This window comes from Drosophila miranda, assembly GCF_003369915.1.
Source record: "Drosophila miranda strain MSH22 chromosome Y unlocalized genomic scaffold, D.miranda_PacBio2.1 Contig_Y2_pilon, whole genome shotgun sequence".
NCBI lineage: Eukaryota > Metazoa > Arthropoda > Insecta > Diptera > Drosophilidae > Drosophila > Drosophila miranda.
Window position 1 is genome coordinate 35,409,693 of NW_022881614.1, and position 23,022 is coordinate 35,432,714.

At 48.9% G+C, this 23,022-nt stretch overlaps 1 pseudogene; it reads right to left on the reverse strand.

The window, feature by feature from the left end:
* The window catches only part of LOC117193258, a 36,328-nt pseudogene that overhangs the window by 6,268 nt on the left and 7,038 nt on the right, over positions 1 to 23,022 (reverse strand).

A 23,022-nucleotide genomic window follows, 5' to 3' on the forward strand; every position in this document is an offset into this window, starting at 1 on the left:
CGAGCACATAGCAAACTGTGACCTGCTGCCGGTCAGGTCCTATGCCTTCAGGAGAAACAGGTCCACGGCTCTTTGCATCAACGACCTTATCAACAAAGTTCTGGCGCTGAAGGCGAGGGGTTGTCAGGTTGTCGCAGCTTGCCTAGATTTACAAAGAGCGTTCGACTGCGTAAGAGTGGACACACTCGAGCACAGGATGAGGGATATGCGGTTCAATACAAGCCTCACGGCTTGGATCTCCAGCTTCCTTAACAGACGAATTCTCATAAAGGGCAAAAGCGAGGTAGAGGTGAACAGAGGTGTTAGCCAGGGTAGCTGTCTCAGCCCAACCCTTTTTAACCTTTACACAGCCGAACTACATGATATTAACAGTCATAACTGCTTACTGTTTCAGTATGCTGATGACTTTTTCATAGTTTGTTTTCATAAAGACGTATCCATTGCGAAAGGTGTGCTGGAAGACAGTATAGATAAGTTCGAAGAAAAATGCAATAGGCTAAACCTGTCATTCAATCCGGTGAAGTCTAAAGTGATTTACTTCAACAATCGTAGAGCTGCGCTAAATATCTCGCATCAAGGAGTTGAGATCAGACAAGTAGAGCAGATCAAATACCTAGGCAGGACTATCTCAGCAAACAACTCAGCCTCTGGTCAAATTGATCTGGCCATCTCGGAATCGAACAGAAACTGTGCATTTCTCAGATTACTCAGTGGGTCTCACTATGCTATCAGCCCCAAAAGAGGGCTTATATTTTACAAGGCATTTGTCAGAAGTAGTACGCGTAGTAGAGTACGCGTGCTCATCATTCTGCAACCTGTCCAAATCTGCCTTGGCCAAAATCAAATCCCACTGCAACCATCACCTCAGAAAGTCGCTGGGTCTGATAATCTGCACTCCCGTTCCTATCATATATCACATGGCAGGAGAACTTCCCCCGGACTACAGGATGAGATTCCTGGCGAAAGAGTTGGTTAAGGTGTTTGCATTTAATCTCCCAGCAAGTGAAACAGTGTCAGCAAATAGGGATTTAAACACGGGCTACGCTAAGGCATATCGGGAGTTTGGCAGCATAATAGATAGAGTTGAGGTTTTCGAGAACACAGCTTCATTTTGCACTAAAATTAGCTCCGACTTCGAATTTTTCAAGGGTTCTGCACCCAACAAGCACGCTATAGACCAGGCAGGTATCATGCTGCTCCACGGGGAAAAGAAGGATCAGCTGACAAAGGGTGGTTTTGAAATCTATTACACGGATGGGTCAGTCGCAGATGGGCATTCCAGCGCCGCTTTCCTGCACGATAGGACAGGTTTTTTAGATAGCTATTACACGCACAAAACCCTTTCCTCGTTGTCCGCCGAGCTCCTTGCTATCGAGAAGGCATTAGACCATGCTATTTTGTACAATTTTCCTCGCGTCGCGCTCCTGACAGACAGCAGAAACGGGGCCCTCATTCTGGCGAAGAACATTCAGGATAACTCTATCGCCTACAAAATCAGAGAAAAGATCCAACAAAATCCACATCTAAGAACTGTAGAGGTTCACTACATTCCCGGACACGCTAACATCCCTCAGAACACTTCAGTTGACGCAGCAGCCAAAGAAGCCCACAGACGAGGAAAATACACAGTGGTTAAATGGAACCTTAAAGACGCTATGTGCGAAATACACAGAATCTTAAAAGCAGAATGGGAGAGAGAATACGCCGAGTTTGCTAGTATCAAGCACCGAGGTTACTGCTCGCTTTTCCCCTCAACATCATCCAAACCGTGGTTCCTAAATAAAACTAAGCTTAGAGCCATTGACGCTAAAAGAATCAACAGACTGCTTAGTGGTAACGCATTCGATAGGCACACTCTCGCCAAAATGCATGTAGTTCCTAGTAACATATGTGATACATGCGATAGTATCGATAACGCCTCGCATTTAATTTTCAATTGTACAAAGTACAACACAACAAGGCAAAACTTCCCATCTCTAAGAAAATATAATGATATTTACAAATTCTTTGAAAAAGAAAACATCAGCGCGTACCAAACACTAATTGACTTCATCGACGAAATTGATGTAAAGCTATAAACAGTACTCCAACATCTTCTATTCTTTGACTTGGCAATTTCCACCTTCAAAAGGCGGGCGGCCAAATAATCCCACGCTACTCACGGGTAGTTTGGTAACTTAAATCCTAAAAAAAAAAAAGTTTACTGAAGCGGTACAAGTTTTTTAGCTCTCGCTCCCATAGTTTAATACCCCGCCCCGATATTGTAAATGAAACACCTGAATAAACCAACTTGAAGAACAAACCACGGGAGGCCTATTCAACGCGGGAGGCTTATCAAACGTACGGCCCCAGATTTGGAGGAGTTGCCCGGCGCGGCAATAGCAACAATGTGGCCGACGGTTTTGGATGCCACTTCCACTTTTCCACCGCCCAGCAAAAGTTTGGCGTTGACTTTCATTAGCGGCTGGTAGTGGCAGTGGCAGGCAGGATGTCAGAAGCTATATTAACATCTGGCGGTGCATACAGTGGGGCAATCATCGGAGGCATGAACTTCCAATGGCAGTCCACGTATTGAATGCATTTGATAAATACGCACAACCAAATAAAATAATTTCTGGGCTATAAGGAAAATTGTGTTTCCAAGGCTCTCTGGCAAATCTGAGCAGATTCATTGCCACAACCACATTGCCACGTTGATCCTTCAAGGAAGTGGAAACCACTGTGCCTGTCTCCCATTTGGCACCAAGGAGCGAACGAACGGAAGGAACCCTTGAAACATCTTTCACTGTGGATCTGTCAGCAGGACGCTGGCAAAACGCGATGCGGTTTCGGGTCCGGACATGGACAATTTGAAAATATTTACTTTAACTTGGATGGCACTCGCAGCACTCTGGCCCCCACACATACACACACACACCCACATCCACACCACCATGCACACCACAGAGTTGAGCGTTTTCAAGTGCGGTTGTTTTGAATCACGGGCTCCTGATTTTCCGTTTTTAGCATCCGCGCTGCGCGTGTTACCTGGAAGAAAAGCTTTTGAGAGCAGGTTGCTGTCGCACCGGTACGTACTGCGTATAAAAGCCGGCATCCCGCTCTGTTGCAGTGGCACAATCAGTGCGCTCCAGGCAGCAGGGGAAGGGGGGGTGAACCCTTGTTTTGGCGCCTTCCACTTCCACTTTCCACATTGTTGGTGGAGGGAAAAAAGGAATTTTCACTCAACTTTTCTTCTTTCTTCTTCTTCTCGTCCGGAGCTTCACACACAGCAGCTGATCGCGCCGCCAGACAGGTGATCGCGTAGAGTTGCCACACGAACGGTGCTGCCCCGATCGACCCAGAGTGTTGGAGAGAGCTGGAGTTGCGCGCCAACGGAGGGAGATTTTAATTTCGAAATTCAAATTCTAAAGTAAACAATAGAAATGGAGGAGGATGAAAAGCTCGCCTTCAGGAAGGGTAGCATGCTCGCCCGATCGCCGGCACGCGAGCCATCTCCATCTCCAGCAGCAGCGGCGCAGAGTCGGGACCTTGACTCTAGGGAGACCCACAAGAGGGTTCGGGACCCAGCCAGCCCGGGAAGTTCCCAGAGGCAAACGCCGCCCAAGAAGAGCAAGGCCCACCAGGAGGCTACCTGCCTTGAGAACCTCTCGGAGCTGGGAAAAATCCTTGATGAGGTTCAGACCAGGATGATGGACAAAAATACGCGCCACATCAACATGGCCACCAGAGCACTGTTCGTGCGCATGAAGGAGCTGCACTCGAACATCATCGAATCGAGCCAAGAGGCTGCAGCGGGTAGAAGCGCGCTGCAGGAAGGCTCCGACGCCCAAGGCCTGTGCCCGAAATGCTCACAGAGCACGCGGAGCGCAGACAAGGAGCAGCAGACAACGACCGTCTGGAGGAAAGATGCCACAGCGCAAACCGAACCGTGGCGTAAACTTAGCCAGCCATCCGTGGCCGAAGGTCCAATGGGGGAGCCGGGAACCCCACATACGCGCCCAAGGCAGCGAAAAGGAGCTATCGCAGCCAAGAGGACCCTTAAAAAGGCCCCGTTGTGGCCACACGGAGACGTGGCGACGACCAGCGCCATGAGGCAGCCCAAGAGCCCCGGAATCCCGGACAGCGAATGGAGCGTGGTGGCCAAGAGGCCGAGAGCAGCACGCCGCGCTCGCCCAGACGCGGTCATAGTTCAGGCCCCCGGGAAGTCGTACAGCGAGGTTCTGGCAATGGTCACCAGACGACACGACAACCAGCTTTCCGACCTGGGAAGCTGCGTCTCCAAGGTACGCCGCACCATAAACGGCAACCTTCTGCTGGAGGTCGCAAAAGACAGCGTGGAGAGTGCTGAGGGCATGAAAGCCAGCATCGCACGTGTCCTCGGCGATGGAGCGTCTGTGCGCGCAATGACGGAAGACTCGAAGGTGGTCATATTGGAGATACGGGACATCGACTCCCTCGCGACAGAGCAGGAGATCTGTGCCGCTCTAACTCGCCAATTCAACATTGACGAGGGTCGAGTAAGAGTCCGCAGTCTGCGCCGCGGATACGCGGAGTCCCAGCTGGCGGTGGTCAGCTTGCCCTTCTCCCTGGGCCAAGCGGTCCTGAAAGGCGGCAAGGTGAGGATCGGCTGGACCATATGTAGGATCCGGGAAAGAGATGGACTCCCAAGGTGCTACCGATGCCTGGAACCCGGGCATATCGCACGGAACTGCAAGAGTACAGTGGACAGGAGTGGCTGCTGCATCAAATGCGGGGAGAAAGGGCACAAAGTTGCCGAATGCAAAAAAGAGCCTGCGTGCTTCATCTGCTCAGCAGCTGGAAAGAAGGAGGTCACGCACCAGGCAGGCACTAAAAACTGCCCAGCCACGCGAAGCGGGTTCGGCAAAACCAGGACGACATGCAGTTGATTCAACTCAACCTGAATCACTGCAGGGCCGCACAGGATCTCCTGACGCAGACGGTGCGCGAGCTTGGCTCTGAGGTGGCACTCCTCAGCGAACCACATAAGGTGGGCAGCAGCAGCGATTGGGCCACGGACCTTACTGGCAAAGCGGCCCTGTGGCTCTGTGGCGTCGACGCGCCACAATTCCGCGACACCAAGTCGGCAGACGGGTTCGTCCGAGGGTATGTAGGCGGCATATGGTTCTACAGCTGCTACCTGGCACCCAGCCTCTCACTGGAGACTTTCAGCCTTATGGACGAGCTGAGCTGCGATCTGCGAGGACGGAACAACGTCGTAGTCGGAGGCGACTTCAACGCCTGGGCCCTGGAATGGGGGTCCTCCCGTACAAACGCCAGAGGCCGCACGGTGTTGGAGGCTTTTGCCTCTCTGGACGTCGTCCTTCTAAACGAAGGGTCCCAGCAAACTTTCAGCAGGGCAGGGGTAGGGTCGATCATCGATCTCACCTATGCCAGCAGCACGCTGGCCCGGAACGCCCGATGGAGGATCAGCGGCGTATATACTGCCAGCGACCACGAGGCCATACTATGCACCCTGGGCACCCTTGCCCGATCGAGAGGTACCCCGTTCCGGCATGGGAAGGCGTACCGCCAGGACACGCTGAGGGCCCAAGCCTTCGCAAGCGCCCTTGAGAGCTACTCTGCAAACGATGCAGACGGAGCCAACGATATGGCGACCAAATTGGCGGACGCACTTGAAGGCGCCTGCGACCAGAGCATGCTACCAAGAGGGACGTTCCGGAAGCACAAGGATCCAGTTTTCTGGTGGAGCGAAGCGATTGCGGTTCTCCGTAGAACCTGCCACCGGGCCAGAAGGCTGCTCCAGCGAGCCAGAGGCACACCGCGCTTGGCCCGATGCAGCGAGACCTACAAAGCGGCGAGGAAGGATCTGAAGACCGACATAAGGAACAGCAAGAGGGAATGCTTCCTAAAGCTGTGTGATGCCGCCGAAGAGGACCCCTGGGGAGGCGCGTACAGGATGGTGGTGAAGAGGCTGAACGCGGGCAGTAAAGCTCCAACAGATCCAGAGGCACTGGAGGGTATAGTCAGGGCACTGTTTCCTCGAGGACGACAGATCCCTAGCTCCCTGCGGGTCGAGCATAGCCCGAGCGACATCTGCGAAGTTACGGAAGCCGAGGTGTTGCAGGCAGGCAGAAACCTGATACCTAGGAAGGCTCCGGGTCCGGATGCGATCCCCAACAGCGCGTTGAAGCTGGCACTTCTTCTACTCCCGAGAGAAGTTGCGGGCCTTTTCAACAAATGCCTCCAGGAGGGGACGTTCCCCGAGAGGTGGAAAAGGCAACGGCTGCTACTATTAATCAAGCCGGGCAAGCCGCCAGGGGTGGCCTCTTCCTACAGGCCCATCTGCCTTCTGGACTCCATGGGAAAAGTCTTCGAAAGGGTGATCGGTGCGAGGCTGAGCGCAGCCATCGAAGTAGCAGGCGGTCTCTCCCAGAACCAATACGGGTTCAGGAAAGGGAGGTCGACGCTGGACGCCATCTTGCGGGTCGTACAAACGGCGGAGGAAGCCATTGCTGGGACTAGGTGGAGAGGCGGAACCAAGTCCTATTGTCTGGTGGTGACACTGGAAATAAGGAACGCCCTCAACTCGGCCGACTGGACCCGGACGCTGGAGGCACTGAGGTCCTTCAACATCCCGGGCTACCTACTGAATATAGCGCGCAGCTATTTCAGCAATAGGGTGCTGACAATGGACACATGTCAGGGCTCTAGGGCATACGAAGTCTCAGCCGGAGTCCCGCAGGGCTCCGTTTTGGGACCTCTGCTCTGGAACGCCATGTACGACGGGGTCCTACGGCTCCCGATGCCAGCCAACACTAGCCTGGTGGGTTTCGCTGACGACGTCGCAATAGTGGCGGTAGCGAAGGAACTTGCCGCAGTGGAGGAGCTAGCCAACGTCGCCATACAAGCCGTCGAGGCGTGGCTAGCCGCCGCGGGGCTGGAGCTGGCGGCCCAAAAAACGGAGGCGGTCCTGATATCCAGCCGTAAAGTGGTCGAGACCGCCAGAGTGCAGGTCGGTGGGACCGCGATCAAATCGCAGAGGTCCATCAAGTCCCTTGGAGTCCTCATCGACACGCGCCTGTCCTTCAAAGAGCATCTGGAATACGTCCACACGAAGGCCGGTGGGACCGCGGGAGCGCTATCCAGGATGCTGCTAAACACCAGAGGGCCAAAGCAGGCAACGAGGAAACTGCTGACGAGCGTCGTGACGTCGCAGATGCTCTACGCCGCACCGGTGTGGGCAGAAGCCGCGAAGGTGAGGAGCTACATGCGAGGAGTTGAGGCAACGTACAGACTGTGCGCCATTAGGATTGCGTGCTCGTTCCGGACCATCTCAGACGAAGCCGCGTTAGTCATTGCCGGGCAAGTTCCGCTCAGGGAGCTGATAAGGGAGAGGAAGGAGATCCATGATGCCATGACGGACAGTGCAGCCGATGCCGATGGACCCACATCCCAAGCATAGCATGCTGGGTTGAAAGGAAGCACGGCCAGGTGGATTTCCACCTTACCCAGGCACTGAGCGGACATGGCTGCTTCCGCGGCTACCTCAAGCGCTTCGGCCACGAGACAGAGGACTGGTGCCCCGAGTGTGGCACAGGCATAGAGGAGGACGCTCGCCACGTCCTCTTCGACTGCCACAGGTTTGACCTCGAGCGTCAGACATTGGAGACAGCAGCAGGGTCTAGGGTCAGCACCGAAACTCTGGTGCCGCTGATGCTGGCAGACCCGAAGGTGTGGGAAGCGGCCGCGGAGTTCGCCTCTAGCGTGATGCGAACGCATCCTTGGAAGGCGGAAGGAGCAGACGGAGTAGGTGTCCACGCCACTGCGAAGCAATGCTTTGCGGCAGTACCGCAGTCCGCGGGGCCCCTAGTCCCAACATACTCTTGTCCGTTAAATTAAGTTAAATATAAATTGTACAGTATATATTATAGAGCAAATAAATAAGTATATGAATATAAAAAAAAAAAAAAAAAAAAAAAAAGAACACCACACTCACAAAGATTCATTAGAGTGCATGGAATGAGGCGCCTGAAAGTGACTTTGGTCATGTGGCATGGCTGCAGCAACTTTGGCAGTGCTTTAATGGTGTGGTCTGCCACGGAGGGTCGTTGTTGGTGTTGCAGCTGGTGCTGGTGTCGGTGTCGGGGGGGCAGGATGCACTGTGCTCTGGGGATGGATATCCCTTTTGATCTGTGTCCGGGTGCCAGTTGAGGACAATTAACATGCATAATGGAATCAATGGAACACTCCGTTGACAAATGGCCGAATCTCACGCTGCAATTTGTTGCGGAATTAAACAGAGTTCTCCGAGGAGGAGTTCTTGCTCAAAAGCGTCACGTGCCGCAGCGACTGGCACACGAACTGGACCAACAACAAGAGCTGTTAACTTTAATGAGTTTTGCATGCGTCGCACAAGCTGAAGACGAGCAGACCGAGGACACCCCACATTCACTCCACAGTCGTTGGCTTTGTCGTTGCTGCTGTCGTCTTCATCGTCTTTATGCCAAATGCCAAGTCATCATTATCGTCAATAAAACTGTCGCACATGTCGAAAGTTGCCTCAAGTGCATGTTGTCCTTGTCGCCGTCTTTTCTCGGCGTGTCAAGCGGCTTAAGTTGAAAACTTTTAATGCCACAGTGGGTAAAGTATGTCATTTTAACACGCTGCTGCTGATGCTGCTGCTGTGGCTGCTGCTGCTGATGATGATGCTGGCAACAAATTGTTATATAATTGAACGCGTAAATGAGCGAAGGGAGGGATATGTAGAGGGGCGAAAGTGCACAGCATTGCTGGGGACAACTGGGCGTATGATTGATTGATTACAGTTCGGGCTTGTTTCTGGTCGCAGGTTAGGGCTAAAAGCTGTCAGGAAAAACATTTTGCGGGCTTTCCATTGCCATGTGCACAACTCTGGCACAAATTGTTGATCCAATTAAATTCAGTTTTCATTGTTCGATTTATGCAAATTTTCCGCCCGACTATCATTATCGTTCATTAGCTGTTCTCCAGCCTATTCCGGCGGAATCGAAGCATATTGAGGTAAACCGTAAGCCGTAAAGCGTAAGCCGTAGAGCTATAAGAATGGAACAATACTCACCATGAATACTGGCTGTTTGGTAGGCAGGCGGCGGTGGCAATGCTATGCCCTCCAGTGTGACCGTTGATTCAGTGCCTTGGCGCGCAATGGGTGGCTCGTCCCGAGCCGGTGCCAGCAGTCGGTGCTTCGCGGAGGCAGGCTGCATGTGAATCGTGTGATACTTGACCAGCGGCTGCTGGCCAAGACCAGGCCCAGAGCCAGGCCCGTTGGCTGGCTCTGCCGTCCCAACCAGATGCTGCGAGTGCTGTGGACTGCCCGCTGCAGACGGTGCAAACGGAAAGTAAATCGTGGCGGTGGCTGGCCCATAACAACTGGGCGGCATAGTCAGAGGCATTGACCGCAGCAGGCTGCTCGGCACGGCGACAAAATTCTGTTGCAGTTGCTGCTGGGGATGTAGATGTTGGTGATGTTGCCGCGGTAGAGTCGCTGTCGATAATTGCTGCTGCTGCTGTTGTTGCGGTGCATATTTCAACATTGCGCTACCCGTTGTTGTTGTTGTCATTAGCATGACATCCGGATGCTGCTGCTGCTGTGCCATCTGCTGCTGCTGATTCAAGTTGTGCAACAATTGACAGGCATCTGGTGACCGAAAGGAGTGCAAACAGGAGCGAACGTGTTAAAAGATGATTAACGATAGGCCAATTGTTAAGCTGACAGTACAATTTGCATACGTTGAGTCTTTCACTTACCTTCTCCCTTATCCGGTGGCAGCTTGCCCCTGGCCGCCGCCTGTCCTTGCCCGTATTCGTAGCTTTCGTTCAGACTCGTCTCCGTGTTGGCCGCATCGTATTTACAGCTCCTGCAATTGGCCTGTTATTGGGTGGGACATGGCTTTATTAATTGTGCGTATTCATCGGAGTAAAATATGGCCGAGTGGCATAGTAATCAGGGAATGGATATTGTTCCCTTGATTGCGCAAGTGTTCATTGCGGCTGCCTTTCAAGTCTGTTTTCGGTTTTGATGGAATATCAATAAAACCCGTAATTTGAATGCCTTGTCCCAGTCCCAGTCCCTGTCCCTGGCGACTTCGGAGGCCTGAATGACGTTTGCCCGCAGGGCACCGCAACGCAACGCCCCGCCCCTTCCCCAACGACGACTGATGTCATAGTCGTGGTCCGACCACAAAGCTGTTTGCGGCTGATGCCAGCCATCATGTTCGTTGCGGTGCTGTGGCATCATCATGATTTGCCAGAGCAATCTGATGGACACACACAAACGAAACGTCTCTGTCCCTTGGCTTGTGGTTGGACGGCGACCGGCTACAGCATGACGCATGCTGATAATTGCAAAAGACGAAAGCCAAATGCCAAAATGGAGAGTGGCAGCAGCCAACACGATGACGATAATAAGTCAGCCCTTGGGACGAATCCCCAGAACAAACCACAAGCTCCGGTTCAAGTCTTATCGTTTTACTTACACGCAAGCGATCCACATTTGTGAATTTCCCAGGTGGGATTACGCCCTAATGAGTCGCTAAATGCATTCGAAATCAGAACATGGGAGCCCCAAGTTCTAGCTAGCCTGACAAATGCAAAAATCTTGTTCAACAAGTCTAAAAAAAAAAAGCCGGAAGGAGTGGCATTTGACAGGCTCGAGTGGCTTCCATGGCAAATGCATAAAGTCTTGAAAACTATGCTGTTCACCGGATGCCACTTTACAGTTCCGTAGTAGTTGTTTTTGTCTTTTACTTGGCCAAAAATTGAGAAATTCCATGGCCCTACTCCACTTTAACAGAGTCCTATATATACGAGCGTATATGCATGTATTGTACATATTTAAGTAGAATTTAAGTAGCTTTCAGCGACTGGCGTGTAATTGTTTATGTGGCGGAAAAAGTTTTACCCTCGTGGCATTAAAGTGACTCGCACTCATTTCAATTTACTTAGCACGAGCCCTGAAAGGAGGAAACTTTAAATTTATGCGGCAGGCATTTGACCCAACTCAAACAGCAACAGGCGCCAAAGTTTTGGCCAACTCTTAAAGTGTCGAATGGGCGAAAGAAAAGACCAGTGAAGTTTTCTGGGGCCAAGAGCTTCCAAAATTCGGGGCCGAGCTAAAGTTTGCAGTTCATTAAAATCGACAGAGTTTGCTTTTAAAATGTTAAGTTATGAAATGAACTTTTTGTTTGTCCGCGCCGTGCGCGTCCGTCGTCAGATGACAATCAGGCGACTGGCATCGCGATCAAATTTGCTCTGGCGACCGCAAACTCACTTATTTATTTATTTAACCAAATTATGATGACCTTTTTTCCAGTTACTGTTTTTCTGTTTTGCCATTCGTTTTTGCCAGACGACCATAATGTGGCAATTAAACAGAAATTTGCCTAGGAAAACCGGAACCGGGACGAATAATTGAAAGACCTGTGAATGCAAAATACATTCGTTCTTAAAGCTTTAAAGAGTGAAAGCTGATAGTGTAAATCTACGTACATGGAAATACTGGAACTTCTAACTGGGGGCTCTGGCAGAAATGTCATTACGGGAGGCCAGCAAATCACTTACAAAACTTATGAACGAATGCACAGAACACGCAAACACAACAAAAAGGCTCGGGGCACCCTAAAAAATATATATTTCTATACTCTATACAGCGATAAGGAGCTCTGTTAGCACAGCAAATAGGACGCAACGAAACTGGGAAAAAATCAAAGCTCAGTCCCGACCGGAACGGAAAAGAAAAACAGTCCGCCGCACTCTGCAGAAAAAGTATAACAAATACAATACAGAACAACGAAAAGCAAAAAAAGTTATGTTGTTTTTGCCCAAAATCAATTACAAACTTTCAGTTTTCCGTTAATAGAACCCGGGCTTACAACCCAGAAACCCACTCTGGGGACCGCGATCCACTTAAAAGGCTTCTGGTGTCGTAATTAAAAGTCGTAATAGGAAACCCGAAATGCAGTTCGATTTTCCAAGGATACTGGCGCTGAGAACTAAATCATGGGGAAAAGGAGAAGAAGAAATCGAGGGAAGAAAAGGCATAATCGCAGCATTTAGGGAATTTATAAGCAGACCCCCTCCCCTGCCACAACAAGGCCACCATTTCTTTGGGTGTTCAAAGATCCCTATCACATCCTGGTAAGATTAGGACTACCATACATCGCCATACAACAGTGCAGAGTAGAGCAGAGCAGAAAGCAATGCTACAACCAACCCACGCTGTCGCAACTTTATTTCTGGATAAGTTTGGGAGGCAGAACTACAACCAGAGCAAGGAAAAACACTTGGTAAGTAGTGGGAAAAGTTGGTGCCAGAAAATAACAGTCAGCTAAACTCTTGGCCCTGCAACTCTGGACACACAAAACAATGTCGGAAGTTTGCTTTGCAATGGCAAATAGCTTGATTTCCTTGGTGGATCGACGTCGACGACCAGCAACAGTTGCTGCTGCTCCTGCTCCGGCTCCTGTTCTGAGTGGGTGGCGAATCCTTCCAGCCATCGAATTAAAATCCATAAAAATCATGTCAACTTTGCCACTGCTCTTATAAACTGCAGCTGTTGCATGCACTTAAATAATATCAATCATACGCCATGTTTGACTTACCCCATTGCCAGCTGCCGCTGCCGCTACCTGACGCCGTTTTGTCGCTGTCGCTGTAGCTGCCATCGTCGTTGTTGTTGGTGTCGCTGGGCAAGCTGCGTGCCCAGACTGGACAGGCACATCAGCATCAGAGGCACTCCGATGAGGGCGTAGAAAATGGTGGCCAGCTTTCCAGCGGATGTACGGGGTGTAAGACTGCTATGACCTGTGGCAGCGAAAGAAAGTGTTGGTGTGTGATGGAGATAAAATATTTACTTTACTTATAAAAATGGGGAGCACGAGCGAGCTGTGATATGTATATACATTTATATAGTTTTAATGGGAAAGCTGTGGAAAACCCCCACGATCCTGAGCGGCGAATTGTGATTCTTTGGAATTCCAGGAATATAAATAACCGTAGAATTATGAGTCAACGAAATGATAAGGAATACTTAGGATAAGTAAGAGGATTCACTGACTAATCGAATGCTTAACTTCTCGTTCAATTAAGTATTTTGCCCACGATGCACATTAACTTTTCAGATTTAGAAAATGTATATTTATGTCCCGGGGTTCGCTTTGAATTTCAATCTTCAACCACTTTAATTGTTGGCATAACTATTCTCACGGTTAATCCTTGCTTAATCATTTCTTACAGTTGATTTACGCCTCCTTCTCCTGTTTCCCTGACAACGGACGCAGCTAATGGCCACTACATACAGTTAATTTGTAACAACAAGCCCATGCCATGCCCCACGCGCCCTTCACATCGTTCGGCATATGCAAATATTTGGAATGGGCCTACGGAGCGTATACACATTGTGTCTGCTTCTGCTTCTGCTGCCGCTGTAGTTTGCACTCGAAGGCGTCGGAATGTTGTCTATTTGCCCTCATTGCCCGCAGAGTAAATGTTTGCAGTCCCGCCCTCCCTCAGGATGCCCCAAATCATAATAAGCAGCTCCAGCTCCTGCTTGGACGTTCCCCTAAGATGAACATCAAACATAAATCTAAACAGCTTAGTCGTCGCCTTGGTGAGGAACGGCAGGAACACGCTGAAAGCGAAAGCGTAACTTACCAATGGTCGTTATCACAGTGACCGAGTAGAGCAGGGCTTCGCTAAAGGTCCAGATCTGTGTATCGCCTGCATCGTAGCCAAAGTGTCCCAGGGCACTGGTGCTGGCTGCCTGGAAGCTGGCTCCGCCACCGACTCCGGTGGCTCCTTGGCGCGTGGCTGCCACAATGGATCCCTCGAAGCGGCGCAGCTGCTCGTGGATCAGCATCGTCCAGTTGCGTTCGTACAGAACGTTTAGTTTCTCTGCAAGACGGGCGAAGAGAAGAAAATGTTAAGTGTCATCGAAAGGATGTCGAGGACAGGCCGAAACCCTTGTGGCAATTATGCAATTTCATACCAAGTGCAGTGATAACCTCTGTCAGCCTTCGACCCCCCATCGACACGGCCGACAAGAGCTTGCAAATCCCTTATCCTTTGCTCACCTTTTCCCCACCCACATTCAGCCTCTCCCCCATTGACTTGGGCCAAATGTCTTGCGGCATTTGAGACTAGCATTTGATGTCGTGTTCGGGCCTGGCAAATTGCAGAGGTCGCTTGCTAACAACAACGATAACAGTTCCGAGACTCGTGTGCTGGGTGCTATGTGTTGACGGCCTCTGGCCTTGAAGGGGCGTTTTTCAGGCATACCTCGAGGACACAGAGCCTCCCGCCCATCCATGGGCCCTCTCCAATCGAACACTGTTACACACTGAGAGGAAAACATTCAGAGCAAAGGTTCCACCTACTATGAGCATTTCAGCAGGATCAAGTGCCTTTGGCCTCTGGAAATGCTTCTACCTTTTCCTTGCATAGCTGATTCTTTCGAGAGTGTTTAATTAAATTCATGTTCCGCGCTCTGCCAGCTTCCTCAAGAACGGATTACGGGAATTTCATTAATGCACTCGTATCAAAGAATTTGCGATTGGATTTCTTTCCTAATTATTGACGAAGTGCATTCCCAAGAGATGGCGTCTGATTAAATATTGATTAATTTAACAAATGATGTGATGGGAAGAGAAAATCCTGAAAAATCCCCAGCTCGTGCTCGCGCGAAAGATAAATGAACTATGTAATGGGTAAGCAGATGGATGGATGCTACACATCATTAAGCTCGAGGCAGAGGGCTCGTCAGATTAATCATACGCCAGGTGGTACTCTCCACGGAGACTAATGCCTTAGAGCTAAGGTTAATTGGTTTATTTATGATGTGGAATTTTAATTAAACAAATATAAGCTCTAGTGCTCATGAGCAGAGCTGCTCAAAGCCACCATCGCGTGCCAATGGCAGGTGCGACAAAGTTATTAGTTTCGAGTAAATCAATTCCGTGCAACAAATAAGCCGCAATAAGCAACACGATAGCAGAACGCAAATGGGTGGAAGAATTATTGAAATTTGGCGCTTGACCAAACATTTGGCTATGCGAATATTTTGGCATTATTCAATTTCGGGAATACGACTAGAAAATTCAATTTTATGCGATTCAGCCGAGCGGAGTGGAATGGCGTGGAGTGGGGTTTGGTTTGTGGTTTATTCTAATTAAAATATTTGCACTGGCTCTATTTGCTCGGCACTAATGGGCAAACTGTGTCGCTTTACAATTACCATTTACCGACATTAAACCTTTTGGCTATTTAAGCAATTTATGGACAATGCGGCAGAATGCCGCATGGAATGCTAATAGGGGGGACTCACCCGTTATTATCCAGAGCTCACGGAGACAGTCCTCGCGGCTCTTGGCTATGGCCGCCGACTTGCTCAGGTCCTGGGGGGCCTCCAGCAGCGGGAAGATCAGGGCGCCCAGCACGGAGTAGGCCGTCACCAGCAGCATCAGGCCGGGCGTCGAGAGCACCAGCTTCAGCAGCTGTCCGAGGCAGCGTCGCGGGCAGCTCTTCTTCTTGGCCATCAATGTGGCCGTGGTCTTTACCCCCACGCCCGAGCACGGCCCTGTGCCTGCCCCTGACCCCGCCTCATCAGCCACATCTCCGTCATCCTCTGGCAGGCGCTGCTTGCCCCTAATCTGAATCGCCTTCTCAACGTCGGACATGATCGCGTGCCGTTCCATTAGTGGCCTCCTCCGTCTCCGCTGAGTGGGCCGTCTGTCGCCTGCATTTCCGCTTCCGCTGCGGGCCAGGCTTTTGATTCATACGCGCTTTGGCAGCACTAATTACACCAACGATTTCTCGTCACTCCCAATGTCGCTTTCTTCTCGCCCATCACTGGGTAGCGGTCTCCGTCCGACTCAGTCTTGTCCTTCTCCTTCTTTGTTTCTCTGTGTGGCTCTTTCACTCTCTGGTTTCTCCTCTTTCGTGCTGTCTCTCTATCCGCTTGTTGCCTTTAGACAGCGGACTATGTTTTAAGCTGTTGTTGACTCGTTTTTACGGTCGTTGTTGCACGTTCTTGCTGTTGCTGCTGTTGCTGTTGCTGCTGCTGCTGCTGCTGTGGTTGTTGCCGCTTCTGGTGCTGCTGCTGACGTGGCATTTACTATGGTTCCTGGTCTATGCACTTCTCATGATGGCTCTTCCTCCGCTTGTACTTTTAAAGTTGTTGGCCCAGTTTATTCCCCTCCGTTCTGTTCTGCTCCACCAGCTCCTGCTGCTGCTGCTGCTGCCGCCTGTAAGTGAAAACATTTGTACGCTGTAGTAGTGGCAGTATTCATCATGTTGCATAGTTCCCCGCTGCCCATTCCCCGCTAATCATTCATTTAACTACCAAAATATTAATCGAATAAGTTAAAAGCAATGGTTAAAGACCCTCTAGCATGGCTAGTAAGGGTTCGCTTGGTGTTTTTTTTCTAATTTGTGATTTTCCCTACTGGTTGTCCCTTCTCCCATAGTTTACTCGTACATGTGCTGATTGAATTGATTTCCCTTTTCTATATAGCGACTCCATACAAATCACTCTGCTGACTTAAATACTTGGAAGAATTCTGCACATCCCATCCTAGCACTTCCCTGAAGCTAATTGGCTCGGCTTCTACTCCATTTGAATGTCGATTTGCACTTCACACACACACACATATTGTTCGCGGTTCATTTAACCAGCCTCAGCCACAATAATCTCATTATCCCAGCCCATCGATTAAGCCCATAAAAATGATAACAATGCTCCCAGTCCCAAGACCACAGGGGCATTATGCTATACAAATTGGATGAGCGTCTGGCAAGAGCAGTGACAGACAGACTGTCAAATTGAAGTTCTCGACTCCGTCCTCAGTTTTCATCTACATCCAGCTTTCACACATCAAAGTCCATTGAATTGAATCAATTAAAACCGAGCCACAGACTCGGCGATTAGTTATTGTAGCCCTCGTGGTTGACGCGGTTGCCGTGGTAGGCCGCCACACGCGAAATTTATCGATGTTCAGCGCCAAGAGCACACACAAACGTACATACACTGAGGAAAATCTGAGATGAATGGCGATGAATGGCAAACCCTAGCACATTAGAGAAGAGCGGATCACCTGGATGTCCAGGAACAAATTTTTCGATTGAGGATCTCACACTTATTTTTAAACTTTATTCTGTGGCATAATTTTTCGCAGTGTAGGTGAAACGAAACACATTCTCTTTCCTCGCCACCCGCCTGTGATGTATGCCACAAAAGGAGAGGCGTCTCCATCTTTGTCTGACTCACGCAATTTACTTAATTGGAAAATAAAATAAGCCAAAGCAGGGTCTGGGCCTTGGACTGAGATTGAGACTGGGATTGGAGCTGGGGGAGTCAAACCGGAAACTGTTTGGCCACTGAAACAATAGCCTCTTGAGTTGCCTTCTTTTTATGGGTTGCGTGCATAATTTAATTCGGTGGATAGCCGGGCGTATGAGCGACGTACAGAAGTGGGCTAACAGGACGGCAGACTAATGCAAAATTAATGTCAATCGCCGATTACGCCCGCCTCCTGGAAATGCCAATGCCCTCTTAGTTGTGCCCTGGCCGACATTTGAACTCCGATGGAGACACGCACAAACACCCACACACACATACCCACACAAAGGCCACACGAGGACGGAGAAAACCGAGGCACAGATGAGGGCAAAGTGTCTACCGGAAGTTATCCTTTTAGCCAGATTGAAATCAGTTTGGAGTCGCTGCTTAATTGAAATGTTTGCATTTCACTTTAATTAAAGCGTTCCTCCAGCCTACGATTCCAACTGGCAAAAACCCTTTCAGGGACAGGACACTAGCGATGGACTCTCTCTCTCTCTCCCTCCCGTACCTTAGTTTGTCTTAGTCTCTTTCATTCATTTCGCTTATCCGCTCTTCGCACGCCTTTTTATGAAGCTCCCTGCAAAAGTTTTTAATAGCTAAATATATCAACTTGGTGGCTGCTGCTGGCAGCTTTCCTTGCCATTCCATTCATTTCCTCACCGCCTTTGTCCTGCCTTTCCCTATTATGCAATATTTATGATGATTATTTTTAAATGCAATGAAAGCAAACGCAGTTTAATTACAATTTTCAAGTCATTAAATGCAGATCCAGCACCACCCCCCGTCTGTGGCTGGGGCTGGTGCTGGCTGAGGGGGAAGGGGAGAACAGGACAACGGGGACATCCAAGCAAAATGGCGCTAATGGCACTAGCATTTCCTTCTCGGCCCTTTGGGATCAGGGGAGCCAGGGGCTGTTCTTAAATCCAATTTCGCTTCATAATTTTATAGCTCCGCCTGCTCCTGCCACAACTCCAGCTCCTTATCCAGCTGCCACCAACATCTCTGCTCTCGGCTCTCATCGTTGGTCATTCCCGATTTAATTGCATTGCTGACATTTAGCACCCAGCGCAGAAATCCCATTCAAAAAAAAGTAAGCAAAAACAGGAGAAATGGTAAATGGAAAAAAGGACGACTGCTTCAGGGGCAGATGTTTTGTCCGCCTCCTCCTTGGACCAAATAATATTTGTTCGTTGGTTTTGGTAATTAAAGCCACTCTTATTGGTAGTTCTGGCCAGCTATAGAATCCCCTGCCGCCCCACAATAGAGATCTTTTAATTGGTTTAAAGCTGGCGATAGAAAGCTGCTGCCCAAATGAACCGAATGGAGATTTTCCGCCCAATTTAATGGCATTCTATTCCAAATTTTTTTCCATAATAATACTAATACAAAATAATTTAAAACGTCACAAACTGCAGCCCAACCATAGACCACGTTGTTTAAACTAAATAAAACTTTGACAAAAACCAAAATTTGAATGAATTTGAAGATACTAAGAGGGAAAAAAAATAAATCAGAAAACAGAGGGAAAACACTCGCTAATAAGCTAAACAATATTTATAAGTAACAGAATACAAACAGAATATAACAACAAACAATTGCGCAGTCAAGTGACGATAATAAAAATTAAATGCACCACTATTAGAGGGGGCTGTGGGTGGGTCTGCGAACTGGCAGCTTCCACTGCCGGGTGGCCATAAAGGCAGTGGAGCGTGCAGCAGAGAAGTTTTAGCACATTAGAGCCAGACGATTACGAATGGGAGTAGAGGGTATTATAGTTCCTAAGCGGGAGGTGCGAAACAAGGAGAGAGTTTCAGATAAACAGATGCAGATATGGATGCAGTGGGATATCCGCACGGAGCCCTCGACAGCCATGCACATGATTATGCAATTGAGGGCAGTATGAAAGGAAGGAAACCACTTGAGAGAGTGGCGGACATAATTCATAAAGGAGCAAGAACAAAGAGCAAAGGAGCGAGGGGCCAGGAGCCAGGAGCTCCAAAGAAAGTGGCTGGCAGATGCAGGCCAACGCCACGGACATTAGATGCAGCCGCCAGGAAGGCAGGATACACATAATGACCATGTTAATGCCCAACACAAAAGTGCACTGAAAGGAATTGAGCAAGATAAGTAACGAGCCCGAAAACTCTTCAACTGCACCTCCCCGGCACCTCGGAAAAGTTTCCACAAAACAAACGATTCTCCGGAGGGAGGAGGAGAGGCAGTGGCTCGGCTGGATTTCTTGGTCGGTTCCTCATTAAACGCACTCAAGTTTCTTGCAACATTCTTAATTATGTTGTAAACTCCTTTGGCCACTGCAGGGAGACGAAAAACTGCCCGGCATCTGAAAAAAGAATGGGAAAAGGAAAAGTTGGCCAAAGCTGATTAGTTTTTCGAGTGCCTCAAGTGCAAGTCAGCCAGTCAAGCGTTTTCCCTCAGTCTGTCATCGAGTCAGTCGCTGGAGCTTCAATAGCAGCAGGAGCAGAAGGAGCAGCAGCAGCTCTAAGAAGGGAACGTGCAAACTTCTCCAAACTGCCTGGGAAAACAACAAAAACTCATTAAAAATAGCACAACTGCAGCGAAGCTTGCCCCATAAATACAGAGCAGCGGCGGTGGGCAGCAGAACAAGATCTGGCCGGGAAGGTCAGGCCAAGTCAAGCAGGAAAATGCAAAACTGGCCAACAAATGCACAATAATTAGACGCAAATTTTAAGCTCATTTTGGCTGCTAATGAAGGCTTCCTTTGTGGCCCAAAACTTAATGGCGAGCAACAACAAGGCGATGGGCTTAGTTGCAAAGATGCCAGCCATAAAGAGCCCCACAATAAATTTTGAGAAAACTTATAAATTCCCTTTGCGGTAATTGTAATTTCACGTTCACATATATAAAATCATCCCTGGCCTTCAACTGTTGCCGAAGAGGGGTGTAAGTACCTTTAATTTATAACCTTTAAAGTTTCATTAACAACTCGGAAAAGTTTAAGGAATTAACGAAAAGTATGCACAACTCTTTAATTCTTTGAAAAGTATTTGAAAACGAATATTTATGAATTATTTTGAATATTTCTAAGCTAACAAAACTCAAGCCCAAGCAGGCCAACAGTTGACGGAGGCCGAGCCACAAGTATTCCAAGTATATATAGCCACAAGTATTGGTCTGTTGAAATGTATATCAATATACGAAAAAAGCAACTTAAAGTGGCCCAGGGCGGTTTTTGGTTTTCCCACTCGAATGGCAAAGGAGATTCTGCCCTTGGCCGTTGCCTTTGGGCGGTAGTTCAACTTAAACTCGTTAACTTTCATAATTAAATTATTAAACATCAGTTGGGTTTTAATTGACAGTAGTCGCAGTCCGAGGAGTCAGAGGAGTCCGGAGGCCTAAAGGCCAGCTCAGCACAAAATTTCTTAAGTGCCAATTTAGTGGCAATTTGCCTTTGTCTTAACACTTTTCGGACTGCTGCAGGGTACCCTGGCAACAGCAAAGGGATGTACTCTGTGGTACGAGTACACGACAATTTAATGTTAATTAAGCAGAACGTTGCCAATGCCGTTTTCCGCTGGCTGTGAACTCGATTGGGACTCGTCGAGTCCTGCCACTTTTCTGTTTCGACCAACGTGTGAGTGTGCAAACAAATATTTGAACAGTGGGCCTAATTGACTTTCCCAAGCAGCAGAAGCAAAAAGTTTTCATCCCCCGAAAGAGACAAAAAATTAAATCGAACAAAATCGAATTGTTATTCAATCGAACGGGGGATAAAAAACAAAAAAACGAGGGGGAACGTTGTGAGTTGCTGCGGACACCGCAACTCTACAGTTATACCCGATACTAAGTCAGTATGGCTCTCCTCCGGCAGACGCCGCTAATATTAAACGACACGACAAAGAGTGGGTGCGAGAGAGACAGAAAATCAGTCTGAGCGTGACGTCGGGCGCTGCGTAGCCAGTGCAAATTGATTTGTTCCTTTTGGCTATAAAAATGATCTGATCTGATCCAGATTCAGCAATCTGATAGATATGGTCATTATCTATGATTCTGCGTTTTTAGTTTTCTCGAATGTGCAATATTGTAGATGCAACAGATTTTCGTCCTTTGTGTGGGCGGAAAGGGGTGGGGCGAAATTTTCAGGTACACGTTTTATAGTGACATCTTAAAGGAGTGTGTACCAAACTTGGTTACTCTAGCCTTAATAGTCTCTGAGATTTGTGGATGCCTCAGATTTTCGTCCTTTGCGGGGGCGGAAGGGGGTGTGGCGAAATTTTGACACAAAATGGTCAAGGTCCGATATCACAGGAGTGTGGATACCAAATTTGGTTGCTCTGGCTCTTATAGGTTCTGAGATCCTTGAACTCATATTTTGCAATTGGCAAAACCGACCATGAAACCTGTGTGTTAGAGAGAGACAGAGCGAGAAAGAATGAAATTGTTTTCTTTATTCTGGCTACAATAATCATACGATCTGGTTCAGATTTTGTACTCTAGAAGATGTAGTCATCTTCTACGATACTGCGTTTTTCGTTTTCTCGTATCGTCGAAATTGTGGATGTCACATATTTTCGTCTTTTGTGGGGCGGAAGTGGGCGCGGCAAAGTTTTGAAATATTCCTGTAGCAGTGACATATCACAGAAGTCTGAATCCAAAACATCGTTGCTCTCGCTCTTATAGTCTTTGAGCACTAGGCGCTGAAGGGGACGGACAGACGGACAGACGGACGGACGGACAGACGGACAGACAGACATGGCTCAATCGACTCGGCTATTGATGCTGATCAAGAATATATATACTTTATGGGGTCGGAAACGATTCTTTCTGGACGTTACACACATCCATTTTTACCACAAATCTAATATACACCAATACTCATTTTGAGTATCGGGTATAAAAACAAGGAAAAGAAAAAACCAATGGTCGGCGGAAGGGGTAGAGCGGACAAGGGCGTGCATAACATGCATGCAAAGGTTGCCGCTTAAAATTTGCATAAAAGCTCCCGGGGCACGTACTCAGCTTGGGGTCCTGGGCCAGACCCCACATGTCTGTGTCTGTGTGTGTGGGGTAGGGGCTCTGATAATGCCATTTTGAATGCACCTTATGCGCACTTTGTCTCAGGGTCTCGCTATCATTAAAAACATTCCCATTTCGCAGCTAATCCCATGATATACCGAGTGTCATTGCGATTTGCATGGATATGAAGGGATATATGCTCGTGTATGGATGTGGGAATCCTCCAGCTGGGGCTGACCAACGAGGGGTAGGGTGTGGGTCTCTTCAATGGAGCCAACTATCGCTGTCATGTGTCATGCGGCCGGATTTCGCGGCAAGTGGCAGGCTGCGTGTGTGTGGTGTTGGCACTATTACTGCTGGCGCACCATAAACACCGCACAAACAACAGAAACAACAGAAACGGAGTTTACAGTGGAAATGAAGAGAGCTAAGTATGTGGTTTACTGCGGCCCCTCTCTTTGGTGGCTCTGCCTGGAAACAGTCAAGTTAATTACGTTTTGCGTGTGAATAAAATGCTGTCGTGCTGCTCAAAGGGAAATACTTAATAATTAGACAGAACACTGGCAGTCCCCGCTTCCGACAAGTTCATCGAACTTCAGCAAACCTCAAACTTAATCGCAAGTGTAATCGATTTCCTGTTAGCGAGTGTTGTCCTCCTGCTGCCCGCCCAC